The following is a 14,556-nucleotide window of genomic DNA, read 5'->3' as shown; positions in this document are numbered from 1 at the left end:
TTTTTAACAACGAATAATAAAAATTCCACTATGAAGTAACAGCATACATGCGTGACATAAATGTAATGAATAATTACACCACGTTAAGCTGTTCTAACGGTTCCCTGTCATCGAGTACAACCACAAATTAAAAAATACATATTTATCCAAAGAATACGAATGCCAACTAGGTGACACTCATTTTTCATGGCACAAAACTAATTTTGAAAGTGTCACTGCCAAGTCTCTGGCTATATCGAATAAAGAAACAAAAATAACTTGCTATCCATTTATCATCAGTACGTCCATATCGACTATGAACATAATAGAATAAAGTAAATAACTTAACTATGTTAGGACGTAAATACAGATAAAAAACTGATTCAACACATCCATAGTTACTAGTCGTATACCTGGGACTATGGATGTGTTGAATCTGACTTTGTACAAAGTCTTATGTTTGGGTGTTTTAGCTATTTTAGTGTTTGTATCACGAGTTCGATTCATGGCACAATACAAACATTTATATTTAATGAGTATGATTGTCTGTATCTATCAAATTGTTTTCTATGTATATTATTTAAGCATTTACAAAAAAAAAACAATGTATATATGTATTTATATCAGTTGTCTAGTACCCATAACACAAGGTCCGCGTAACTAGATGGCTCTGTGTGAATTGTCCTAAGATGTTATATTATTGTTATATAGCACATTACAGATTTAACACCTTAATCCCTAAATACATGTAGTACCATGGACATCACACGATATTCGTGCTGCTGTTCATGTATTCATGTATAATATATGGGCAGCGCGTCGGTTACCACTTACCACCAAATGGACCGTCAGTCCGTTTGCCATTACAGTAACATAAAAAGATCCGAAGTAATTTGTCGACTTAAAGCACAAATGGTAGTCTGAAACAGAAACTCTGTACAAGGGTTCACAAGATGTTAGTTAAAAACTGAAAACGTCAGCAAGTTGCGGGCGAAGGAGGCTCCAGTCTGACTAAGTGAGCCACTAAGCTGCCGCCTTTGATGCTCTAATTTAAAAACTTCGTTCTGCAAATACAGTGGAACACTGTGTTGCAGCAAAAGTTTTTAACATTTCTCTTCATCTGTTTCTGTTTTAATATCATCTTGTGAATTAGATTTTGCTTACATCTACTTACAAAATTAAACTAAAACATATATTCTATGTATTTAGTATTAAAATTCCTATTTGTAGTAGAAAACAATTGCGTCTAATACTATTACAAATATTTAATTTATATCGCGGCTAATTTTTAAAGTATAGTAATGACAGATAGATTTTGATAAACCATTTGACTTTATTAGTTGCAAATTAAATTAGGCTTATTTCTTGGCAATAAATCAGTGATTAAATTGCTAATGTCCTCGAATAATATAAATCTCCCATGTAATTATTTATTCTTAGTCATGAATCAATAAAGCCTTAAGATGTGCTAACAATTATTATATATTAATGGCTCATTAGTTTGTTGGAAATAACTAAATAAAAAAAAAGTAACGAATTCTTAATCCAACAATCACATAATATGTAAAAAAATTACCATTCAGGACTGCGAGTACTTGATAAGCAAAGAGAGCATCGAGTGCAGAGTATTTGTCAGCAACGCAGGTCAGCAATTCCTCTAAATAAGACGAACGATAATCGACGACCTCGGTGGTCTAGCGGTACACCGCTTTACGACCGATGGTCGCGGGTTCGATTCCTCGCACGGCACAAACATTTGTATTCATGAGTATGATTGTTTGTATCGGTCTGGGTGTTTTCTATGTATAATATGTATGTATTTACAAAAAAATAATTATCTATGTATTTATATCAGTTATCTAGTACCCATAACACAAGCTTTAGCGAGCTTAACTTGGGTCTAGATGGCGCTGTGTGAATTGTCCTGAGATTATTATTATTATAATACTATTTTAGACTACTAGTAGATACTTCGATGGAGTATACTCTTTCGTGTACAAGATAATAACTAGATAGATAACAATAAATCATTAAACATCTTAAAAAATTCACTATAAAATAATAATATACCTTCACGACTATTATTCCTGATGGGATAGTCAAAGACGTTGTCAAATGTAGATGTTGTGGTAATCGCAACATTAGAAATAGCAATATTTGAGACAGCCAACTTTAAGGTTGTTATTTAAAATATGAAATAATAAGATTCAATCTAATTTGATATAACAGTAAGTCAAACTAGTAAAGTAATTATTAGCTATAGGTATTACCCATTCGTGCTTACAATCAACTTAAAGTCATATTTTATTTCTATGTTCTTATTCTTGGTCGACCAATCAACATTATATTTAATCTTTTGAAGTTTTATTTAACGTTCTAATCCATTATGCATAGCACTTTAGTGAGAAGATAAAACAAATTACGCCCTGGAGTAAACATATTACACTTGAATACGATTATAGCCTGCAAAACGCTAACCATAAATGAAGACAAGTTAGGTAAATTCGTGAGACACGAAATTTAATGTTCTTGAAATACTTAATACTATTAATCTTTATAGATCATATACTTCTTATGTCTATGTTATTACTTACAATTACTAAAAGAAGAAGTATCTTTATAACCACTGAAATTAGGACAGCTATAGTGAATAATTCTGTTTAAAATCTGTCATTAATATGTCAAATGTATGTAGTATTAAATAAATGTGTCAAAGATTTAAATCATACTTTCTGTAGTTATGGGTTTTAAGAAAATAGTTAAGTTTTTTATTAGAAAATTTATGATATTTATAGCTTTTACTCCTACACGTACGTTTCGCCACATTGAGATATCTGACCTGATTTCATCCTGATCCTATCAACCTCCGATAGTGGCCAATCCACGTGCCTATGCCGTTAGCGCATTATTCTATATTTATCCATTACAGACATATATGTATGGTACATGTTTCTTACATGTGTCGACCCAAAATAAACGATTTTAGAGGCGTCAGTTTTATTGCATTATCATAAACCGGCACGAGACACTCATTCGACTTCATGTTAGTTGGAAACGAAAGAAAATGTTTTAATAAAATTCGATTTGAAAGCTCTGCGCAGTTGTAAAAATCTACCATATTGTCCTTGTTATTGACGAAACAGTCCACTATCAATCAATTATGAAAAAAACATTCATTGATTTCGTATAATATTTTTCCTTTATATGACAGTTTGAAAAACAAATTAGTTCATAAGTTTTGTATACTATAATTTATTATGCTTATGATACCAATATACTTATTGTTTATAACATGTCATAAAAAAAATCATAATTTTAAATAGACAAGGAACTGATATAATTTATTTTAGTCCATTCTTCATATTAACCACTCTGAGTAATTTTATATTACACTTAAAAGTAGTCTGTAAAGTATAGTTTGTTCGAAAAAACAGACTCTCGTTCTGAATAAAATTATACCTATGATTAAAATTATAGATCATTAGAATCATTAAAAAATTAGCATGATTACCTATCATCTAACAGTCACATAAAATAATCTCTGTTCTATTTACATTAATATATAGATACCTAGGTATACACCAAACCATGCATATAAAAAATTATTGCGCAAACATCACATCACATTTTTATGATTCTATTTTGATAAAAATTTATGTTACAATAACAAAATTACGTGCTAAATTGTTTCGTAAAAAATAATCTTCTCACCAAACAACACGTGTGTTTTATATAAAATGAATGGGCAGATATTTCATTCAGTTTCGTAACAGCAAATTACTTTTCAAATAATCAGTCTTCACCGCTTCTACTACCTATTGATTGGTACTTGCTATTTCGGTTCGAGGTGTTTGTAACATTTGTTCCTATAATTTTAGTCCTATAATAGTATTTCTTTTCATAACTGTGAAGCAGTAAAGTGCCACTAATACAAGTTTGTACAAGAAGAACAAAATTGAGCTAATGTACGATTTTATCAGATTTTTATTTCGTCGTACGAGGTTAAATGTTTTTAGATTAACAAGCTGCCGTCGTATGATCGACGCTCGAACATACGACAAAATTTAAAGATGAAAATGTTTGAGCAGAACGTGGTCTGCTTATGCGCTACGAGATATTCGGCGATGTATGGACTGTGCTGTGTATGACAGAATCCAAAGGTAAAATATCCCCAAAGAAACTGACGAGTCCGATATAGTCCAAGTAGAGTCAGTTAGCAGATCAAAAGCTCGCCACAAACATACATACCTTAATTGATGAAGATGGATACATGAATACAATTGAACAAGTATTTGTCAAGATCCTTTCATATAGGATAGTACGTTAAAGTTAATGACGACAAATATTAAAAATTCACTAACCGGTCTCGCGGGTAAAAATTAACTTTATTTTTATCAAAATACGACAATCACTAAGTAATTTAAACGAGTACCTATACAATCAATCAAATGACATATATTTTGTTGTGATGTATTATTTTACTACTACAACTTACTTTATATAATAGCTGCTGTTAGCCCTTCATAGACTACATAGAATCTTTATAGTAAATGTGTATAAAAAGGAAATCTATCTACTTACTAAATGTTATCTTCATAGTTTTTTAATAGATTAAATTTGGCAATTGGTCATCAAATGAAGCTGTGAATTTCGATTTCTAATACCTACATATTAATAAAATAAAAATCTTGTATCTACTACAATTTTGCATATTGGTTTAGACAAATATACATACACCATGTCGCAACGCTGTTGCTTAGTTACGGTTTGTTCTCCAAGAACCGACAAGACTGTCATTTCAGACCGAATTTCATTATTCACTTCTATTGTAAATATACTTATGTGTCTTCTTACATGCCTATTATCTGTAAATATCTCTACAATATACATATGTAAATAGATCTAACCGGTGTTTTTCTCCACTGCCTTCCATATTCCGGCAGCGTAAAGGAACACGATATAAATAAACGGTAAAATTAGCGGTACCTACCACCATAGCCGTCAAATGTCAAATATTGTACCTAACATATCTTTGATTTATTTCATTAATTTGCAGAATATGCTAGCTTAGATTTTTTACATACAAAATCTGTTCGAAATTATATTAAAAGTATTTTAATTTACTTTAGACTCAGTATTTATCAATCGAATCGAATTTAAATATTCGTCAATTAGAAAAATGACATTTTTCAAAATTAGAAGCTAGATCTGCCTCCTTTTATATAAGTCAAATAACTTTAAATGTTTGTTTTGTAAAAAATGTACATTTTGAATACTGCCATTTTTCTATTTAACCGACGATATAGGTATATACAGTCATGTGAGTGTGCGAAGATTTATTCAATCAAAGAAGATACGATACAAAAATAATGGTTTCGAATATGGAACTTCAAAATAGAAAGCAATAAATAAATAAACAATATGGACTTGAGATCGTGCAGCTGTATCGTGTCACAAAAACCAGGACGTGATCGCGTGTTTGTCACAGGCACGTACCAGACTCAATGTCACAAGAAACTGGATGAAGTAATGTTTTTTCAGCACTACTACTGAATATATCTTAAGACCATATACGACTTAAGGTTTCGTTTTCATATTAAGAACAACAGTAATAATATACATTCACAACAAATATAACAACCCAGATAATGGTCAGACGTATTACCAACTGCGTGTGACATTATCGTGAACGCAACTCTGGCCATGCCCACATTCCACAGAATATAATTAAATTTAACGTCTCAGTGGACGGGCCTACCGGTATTTCTCTAATCATGGTGCTATTTACATTCACCGAAGAGTTAGTCAGAATTCAAACTGAGCGCACGCAATTTTGCTGAAGTAGACTTTGCAAAATATTGTGTACCTCTGTCTCACCTATTTCACACGCCAAACAGCTTGATTGGTATCATATGTGTCAGTTGACTTCATATATTACTACTTACCATAACGTGGGAAATCAGCTTGCTTGCCATTCCGGTTACATAAAGAAAAATTATCGCAGTCAATATGATCTATGTACTTATAAATACAGTATTGGTCGATAATTGTGACTTTATCTGGGTAAAGTTCCAATGACGTCGTCTTGAGATTTAAGCCTCAAACTTTCTACCGACATGAAACATATTGGTTAATATTCTCCGTATTAGCTTTGCAGTCTCTGTTCATAGTTTGATTTGACATATACCTTATTTTTGCGTACTGGACGTATATAAAGCCATATAGTTCAACTGTAGTGTTACGTCTTATCGTCTTTAGGTATTTTGCTGTCATTTCTAAGAATTTATCCAAATGTCATATTTATATTTTTCTGTAGTATATTACAGTGTCAGGAATGTACAATTTATCATTAAAACATGAATATAGGAGAATCTGGTTTGCAGACCGTAAACTAGATGCGCAACCAAAATGGACTAAGTATATAAATTAAAAATCAGATTCACTATACTTATTTATTGGAATGTATATTCCATATTTGAAATACATTATAAATTATCTTCGTTAGTGTAGGTGTATATTATACATTCTTATTAAATGATAGTTAAATAAATACATCTTAATCTCACAGCAATATTTCTTTTACTTGATTGATAAACGCGAATTACTCTCGGATGATTTATGTTACTCTCTAACTATGTCAAACTAAGAAGGAACAACACAACTTGTGTGTCTTACGACATTAAGACAAGTCTGTCATAATCATTTTGACCTATCAATCATTGCTGAATATTACCTTGTCCATTTATAGTCCACACACAGACGCTAGCGCCACGAATTACTTCAATTATTAATCATTCTGAACAAAGAGCTTCCACGTCAACCACACAATAGTATCCAAGCCCCAAGATAAGTTTATAAATTTTAAATACACTAAATATGTCCTAAAAATATAGTAACTTATTCCCGCATAGGGTTAGTATACACTATCATATATAATAGGAATTTATGTTCGTCAATTTATCATTTTATATCATACTAACGACTCGTAGTTCACACGGATGCTTTACAAAACTTTGAATTTCTGGGCTTGTTCTATACTATACACGCATGTATTATATACATAAACGTTCCTCTTAAATCACTCTATGTAATCTTAAGAAGTGCATTAAAATCCGTTGCAAAATTCAAATGATATAAGTGAACAAACAGCGGCGGCGACTTTATACTACATGTATGTGTTTATACTACGTAATGATTGTGAGCGCTTGTAGGTGCTTATAGTGATCTTAAGTTGTACATATTATATGAAAAAGATATTTATCATGATATGGTAACCAAACGTGACTAAAGTTTAAAATAGCTATATTAATAATGTTTAAATTAAATTATCTATATTGATCACAGTTATTTTAAAAGCAGCATGAAGTTTTTCATGAAGAGTATATTAAGGTTTCTTAAGGGTCGGGAACGCGCACGTGACATACCTGGTGTAGGCTACGGTAATCGTTTACCATCAGATGGGCCGTATGCTAGTTTGCCACCTACGTGGTATAAAAAATACAGTTATTAGATATTATCAAAGTAGTTAACCGAATCTTTAATACAATCTAATGACAGTAGTGAATAAACAGCTGGCACCTACCAACATTGACGTAGATATACTCCTGTTCGCTCGTTATCACTGCTAGTACAACCCAGTTGAAACGTCAATAGAGATAAATACCTTATTTACTATATAATTATTCATCGTTAGACACGATTAAGTATGTTAATAAGTTATGACCATATTTTTTACAGTACATATCTACTATCATTTTGAAATAATCTAGTGTATGATCATCATTCTGCTTCTTTTCTTTTTATTACAATGGTGGCAAACAAATATATGGCCCGTTTAATTATAAATGTTTACCGTAGACCTTGGACGCCTGAGACACCAGGGGTCTCACGTGCGCGTTGCCGACCCTTAAGAAACCTTAATATACACTTCTATCATTGAAATACGAATATAACTTGAAACCTATGAGTTATATGAAGTAAATATGTCTCATATAGTAGCCGTAGCACTTGCTACGATCAATATGTACCTATTTATAGATAATCTCCATAAACCAATGTACGATGTTCTTACCCGTATTAGTTCTGATATTCATATTTATTATTATTCATAGATTAATATACCTATGTCTATCTAGCTGTCTATTTGTTACCTTTATTATAACAAAAGACTGAACACGTATTTAAAAAACTTACTTGCAGATAGATTCTTTATAGCAAAAGAACAGATATAGTATTATTAGACTATATTATTGTGTTTTATCATTAAAAATTAGACAATTTTGCGAGTAAGTCCTAGTGATACCAATACAGTAATACAACATTTCTAATATTTTAAATGCTAATACATAAGGGCAATAAATATTTATCACTCCCCAATTCAACAATTCAAAGTATGTGGTTCTGACTATATACTTTTGAAGAGAGAGGAAATTTATAATAACGGGGACTAGTGAACCTTTGTTAGCATACTATGGAAAGTCCACATTTTTGCGTGTCCCTTTGGAAATCATACTGTTTCATTATATAATATGCATATACAAATACTCCATCAATACAAACAATCATACTCATAAATACAAATATTTGTATCGTGCAAGCTTCGCACGTGGCCCATTGGAAGACTAAACTGCTAGACAACAGTGAAGTTCCGTCCAGTGAAGTAACATATAACTGTGAAAGAGGCTATATGTAGTTATTAGTCGTAGCAAGTAGATTCACAATCGGCTGCACGCGGCGTGTGGCATTCTGCCAAACCACATTCACGTAGCGCTCCGTCAATCATGCAGCACTTTAGTTCCTCTTAACGATAGACACGTTTACTACAATATTTATCGTGTATAACTACTCTTTAATGGATTGTTTTGAATCGCTTAATTTGATTGTTTACATCTATCGAAATACCGATCGAAAAAAATAATGTTTAACAGATCTGGAGGTATCGTATTATTTATCTACGTCAATGTTTGTAGTTATATTCATGTAGGTGCGTTTATTCTATATGGAATAACGTGTTTAACTCACTATGTAAGTATATGTTATCCACTTGATTCTTTGGGTTCGAAGGTTTCCTTAATCACAATTAGTAAATAGATGCACTAAAATGGAACAAAACAACCTGCAAAACGTGAAACGCTGATAAAATTGTATAAATGATATATTGTTTTGTTCAAACTTAAAACAAACAAACAAACGGTTTGACTGTCAAATTAAAGATATTTATTCCAATAAAACATATTTCTGCAATGTCTTATGTATACAAAATTTATTATCAAATCGAAATTTGAAAAGGCAGCATTAAAAAATAATATCTAAAGGCCGGGGTCAACATAGCGTCGTGGCTTGCAGCCAAGACTACGTCATGACTTAATGTGGTGCGAACTTTTTACGTTGCCAAATGAACTCCAGATACTGCCAATAGAAAGAACTCTCCAAATGTCATGTAAATATAATGCAAGAATAGCGCTTCAAAATATGACAGTATTATTTCAAAACCACCATTGACCTTAACGTAGGAAATTCTATATTGTGTTGGCCTCATTTCAGAGAAAACGAGCGAGTAAGAGTGTGACTGACTAAAACCCCTTGGAGTTACAATTCTTCCCCATAGTGTTATATCTTCTTCATAATTCTTCGTTTTTGCTTTCTACCGCGACCCCAGCTACTATAACTGCTCTCATAAGCAGATCCAGCTATAATCAGGTAGCAATTTCGTTCACATTTACCGCGTGTGAGCCTCAACAGCGCCCTGGGGGTTTAAATAACTGTTTTACACGAATCATATTACGATTCATTTTGTATTCCCCGCCGAGTTTAATAAGTAACATAGGTAAATTCTACCTATACGTATTGTAATAATAACGACTTGTTACAATACGTGTAGTATACCCTTTTGAGCAACAAATTATAAGATTTGAATTGTAATTTGAATGAAGCAGTTATTTAGAGACGTTTCGTCAGCAAGTAGGTTTACATTCATATTGCTTGTAGTTATAAAACAGGTAATAAATAGGAGCGTCTTAGCGAACAAAATCTTAGATATACTCGTACTTATAATATAATATAATATATCTGAACTGTTTCTAGGTTATGCTTCACATTAAATATACCCGTTTTAACTTGAATTGCAGTTAAATACACACATAGACAGATATTTTTATTGTTAATTCAACTTCCTGGTAAATGGCAAACGTGGCCTATATAGTATGTACATATACGTAGGTCACACTATAAGTTTTGCGTAACTTAAAAAAACAACATGTTATAACCAAAATATTATGTTTATTGCTTTTCAAAATTCTCCTTTACATTTTAAACATTTTTTCATGCGATCGAACCATTTTTTAAAACAGGAGGATCACAGATCTGAAGGCATGTTTTCTACGTGCTGATTGAACGCTATCACTGCCTCTTCGGAGTTGTTAAAAGTGAAACCTTTCATCAAATCTTTAATTTTGGGGAAAATACAGAAATCTCAGGATGCTAGCTCGGGGCTATGCGCAGGATGGGTGACGAATTGTACTTTTTCGGAAGCTAAAAATGACTTTGTTTTGTTGGCCGTGTGTGAAGAAGCGTTGTCATGATGTAGGAGAATGAGGCTTTTTGGTCGTCTTTCGCGAACCTATTCTAACACCAACAAAACTAAACAAATGGTAGAATACCACTCGGAATTTACACTCTTTTGATCTTCAAGTGGAATTTTACAGATGGGACCTGTAGCTGAGAAAAAAACGCGATCATTTTTTTACTAACGTTTCTCGCCTGCCTCACTTTTGATGGCCTGTTCTCATTTTCAAACACCCATTTACAAGACTGCTGTTTTTTTCGGGTTCAAAACAATAAATCCACGTTTCGTCTCCTGAGATAATGTCATAATCAGCATTAGAATGTCCGTGGTCGTACTTCAGTAGCATCTTCAGAAGCGAATTGTCTCATAGGTAATCCGCCGGTTTTTTCAATTAGCCGCTTAACAGTAGCCACATTATTTTCGTTGACGGCAGTTGAAGGCCGCCCTTCACGAAATTCGTCATGTAAGGAAACTCGACCTCTCTCAAATTCAGCATACCATCCCCTCATGGTGCTCAAACAAGGTGCTTCTCTCCCAAAAGCATTTTGAAGACGAGCTACACAGTCTTGCGGAGAGAGAGGTTTTAAAATCATAAAAAATCATCGCTCTAAAATATTTTCGACTTGATTCCATTTTCGTAGCGTACGAAGAACTTTGATGTGTGAAAAAAAAAATTCACATGTCATTTCCCTCCAAATTTTTTTTTTAATACTAAGAAGGTTGGATGTTTCAAAAAATATAACATTTAAAATTTAAATAGTTCCGATTAGCTAGAAGTGCAAAACTTTTAGTGTGGCCCATGTATTTATGCGAAGGTCGGCAATGACATCACGCCATCATATGACGCTCGTAGTACCCCGCATGTGTTGCCACTCCGGTGGACTATAATGTTATGTCTCGTCTATAATTTGACTGCCATATTCCACCCTCCACCCGACACACAACTAACAAAGAATTTGCTTTATGACAGAAATGGATAAACAGCGGTACCTAGACGACTTTGTACTGATTCTGCGTCTGGTTAGAGTAGGTTTGGTCCACTTATAATTTACGCCTTTTTGATTATCTGTAAGTAATATATAGTTTATGTTCAGAGTGTCGGATTTTTACATATAATACAATCATTCACAATAAATAAATTTGTATTCTGTACATAAATTTCATATTAATAATTGCGTCCAGTTATATTATAATATCAATATTAAATACGGATTTATTTTCACTCGACCGAAGAACCCTATACTGTCTTTTTTTTAATTCATTAAGACTCGACACTGGAGTCGGATTTACGCTCTGAGGATTTCCTACAGCGGTATTAAATATCCGGGTGCGAGTATGAAATTTTTATACAAAATATAAACCTTTTTGCTTTACCTTTCAAAAGTTGTTACTTTCATTTAAATATGTACAATAATTTATTAAAGAACGGCAAATTACATTTTCTCGAGTTTTAAATTACTTTCTACTTTTTCATTTCAAGATTTATTTTATACTTAACTATTAATTTTATTAACTGTTGTATCCAAAATACCGCAATAATCCGTAGCAATTTGTTAAGTATATGATGAATACTTTATTAAACAATTATAATAGGACAAATTGCACAGCGGCATCTAGTCCCTTCTAACTAGAGCTTATACCATGGGTGGCACTTGACTGACTACCGATCTAGTTGTTAAATATGTTGTTATATATAGATATAGAAGGACTAAGAAATCCCTGTGGAGTGTTAGATAATATGCTTAAAAGACAATACGCTGAATATACCATAAAAACTGATTGGTTTAATATAGACCCCTTAACACCATATAATATGATTAAACCAGTACCTACGAGTACATAATACAAGATATACTCATAAAATTACGACATTTGTATTACACAGAAATCGCACCTGCCACTAGAAGCAGTGCGATTCATAAACCGCTAAGTCATCTTAGTTGTCACGAGTAATTAGATGTACAATACATAACATATTACTTATTAATTGTGAACTACATTTATTAATATAAAAACAGCAATTTTAATAACAACAACATCATTTAATAATAGGTACGAGTACGTTGTTATTGCAAGTACTGATATACCATTAAGGAATTAAACACATTTTACAATATGTATGTACGTACATAATTGTAAATAAATTATAGAATCGTCATTATCGTAACTGTAGATAGAATGAAGGATATCTTCACAATAAACTCACATAAGTTATTTAAAAATAAGTAACAACTTATTTTGAAGTCTGGATATATCAGTAAACCAGAAATATATAATATTTCTTGTACCAAGGAGACTTCGTACAGTCGTCTACATAAGATACTTTTGTCGCCTATTTCAGCAGCTAAGCAGCTTCGTTTCCAAGTTGTATGTTCCGCTTTGAAGGGAAATGTCGTACTGAATTTACCGGCTAAGATGACATTGTAGTTCTCAAGATTGCAACGTACGAGCGACAGATTTTGTCACGCAAGACTGAACCAATGCATTTTGTAATGCCATTTTGTAATGTCGTTGTAAAGCTGTAGGTAACAGTTACCATTTTTCATTATGCACCGTATGTTTATTTGAAATTATAGTCACGTAAAAAAATAATGATACTGTAATTGTTGCAACTTAACTAGATTCAATGATATATGAACATTTATATTTATATATACATACAACTATAAACGCTTTTTTACCCATTATTTAAACTTCTCACTCTTATTATTTTTAGATTACAACAAGGAGTTTTATTATTAGATGATAACTAAATATATAGATACCTACCTAGTTTAAGGATAACTGGAAGGTATAAATAATTTAGACATTTAGTGACAGGCCACGCAGTCGATATAAACAGAAAGCCATTAAGCTGGGTTGCCAACGTGAGGTCGGTCCGGCACCGCTACGAGGTTTAATAATATGAAAACGACGATGTCGTTACTATACAAGGTGTGAGTGAGGTTTAGCATAATATATCAACATACTTACGGTCTCGCTGGATTCCATTTTCCATTAGCTCTGGAAAATACTTGTACCTAAATACGATTGTCAATACAATGAAAACACACGGTTTCAATACTACCTGTATTTAAGTCGATAAACATATGATCATAGACATTATGCCAAATCAAAATGATCTATTATTGAATATCTGTGGTAATATTTTAACAGATATGCTGGTATAATGCTAAAGCTAATATCAACTATCAATCTAACTTATTTTCTTTATCATCTTAAACGTAATTGTAATAATAGTGATCACAGGAAGCTATAAACATTACGGATAACGGTGCACTAGTAATTTTATTTCACAAAAAACTTCAAACAATTTAATTTTTTTAAATTAGGAAGTGATTAATGCTATAATATAGTATAAACCCCATTACTAGCAATAAAGGTCAAAGTATGACCAAACACACAGTAATGCATCTTGATTTGAACATTTAACTTCCGTATTGAAGTTAATTAAAAAAAAAACAGTTCGTAGTCGTAACTCTGGGCAGACACAATTTTTATAATTCTATATTACACTTAATACTACTATGTGCCGTTAAACACAAAGCTTAACTTAATTAGCAATATGTCCAACATACAATAACAAAAAAAGATCTATAACAAAGTAGTTAGTTTAAACCTTACATACATACATATATGTGTATATTCAATGAAAAGTACCATCTATCTACCTTTTACTCTAGCAGCAGCATCCCAGCGAGGGAGACTGGAGGGAATAAGGGATCATGGATGCATGAATAAATTAAAATGTTGAAGGTCGGATCACCGAAAACCACAGGTAGGTAATTCATTCGTTCACGTGCCCCGCGCTGTTATATAATATTAATGATTATTATTTCGTCTAATACAACTTTAATGGTAAATATAATACGTAGAGTAGAGTAAGTAAGTCTTATTAAGTCTTTATGTTTATCTTTATGCGATTTGGAATTGGTAAACAAGACGAACACCCACATCAATAGTGTCAGTAACCGAAGTCTAGAGACATAATAAGATACAGAAAAATATAATCA

General features: G+C 32.2%; 1 protein-coding gene and 1 long non-coding RNA gene across 5 annotated transcripts in view; one reads left to right on the top strand and one right to left on the bottom strand.

Annotated features, from left to right (window-relative positions):
- Positions 1 to 14,556, top strand: part of LOC131844312 (uncharacterized) — a 138,728-nt gene that overhangs the window by 93,183 nt on the left and 30,989 nt on the right. The window lies entirely within an intron of this gene.
- The window catches only part of LOC131844319 (uncharacterized), a 79,840-nt gene that overhangs the window by 61,718 nt on the left and 3,566 nt on the right, over positions 1 to 14,556 (bottom strand). The gene's annotated exons all lie outside the window — the stretch shown is intronic.

This window comes from Achroia grisella, unplaced genomic scaffold (assembly GCF_030625045.1).
Source record: "Achroia grisella isolate CSIRO2021 unplaced genomic scaffold, CSIRO_AGI_Agris_v1 utg402, whole genome shotgun sequence".
NCBI classification, from domain to species: Eukaryota; Metazoa; Arthropoda; class Insecta; order Lepidoptera; family Pyralidae; genus Achroia; species Achroia grisella.
Note: the sequence above shows the minus strand (reverse complement) of the source record. Positions and strands in the feature narration are given on the sequence as shown.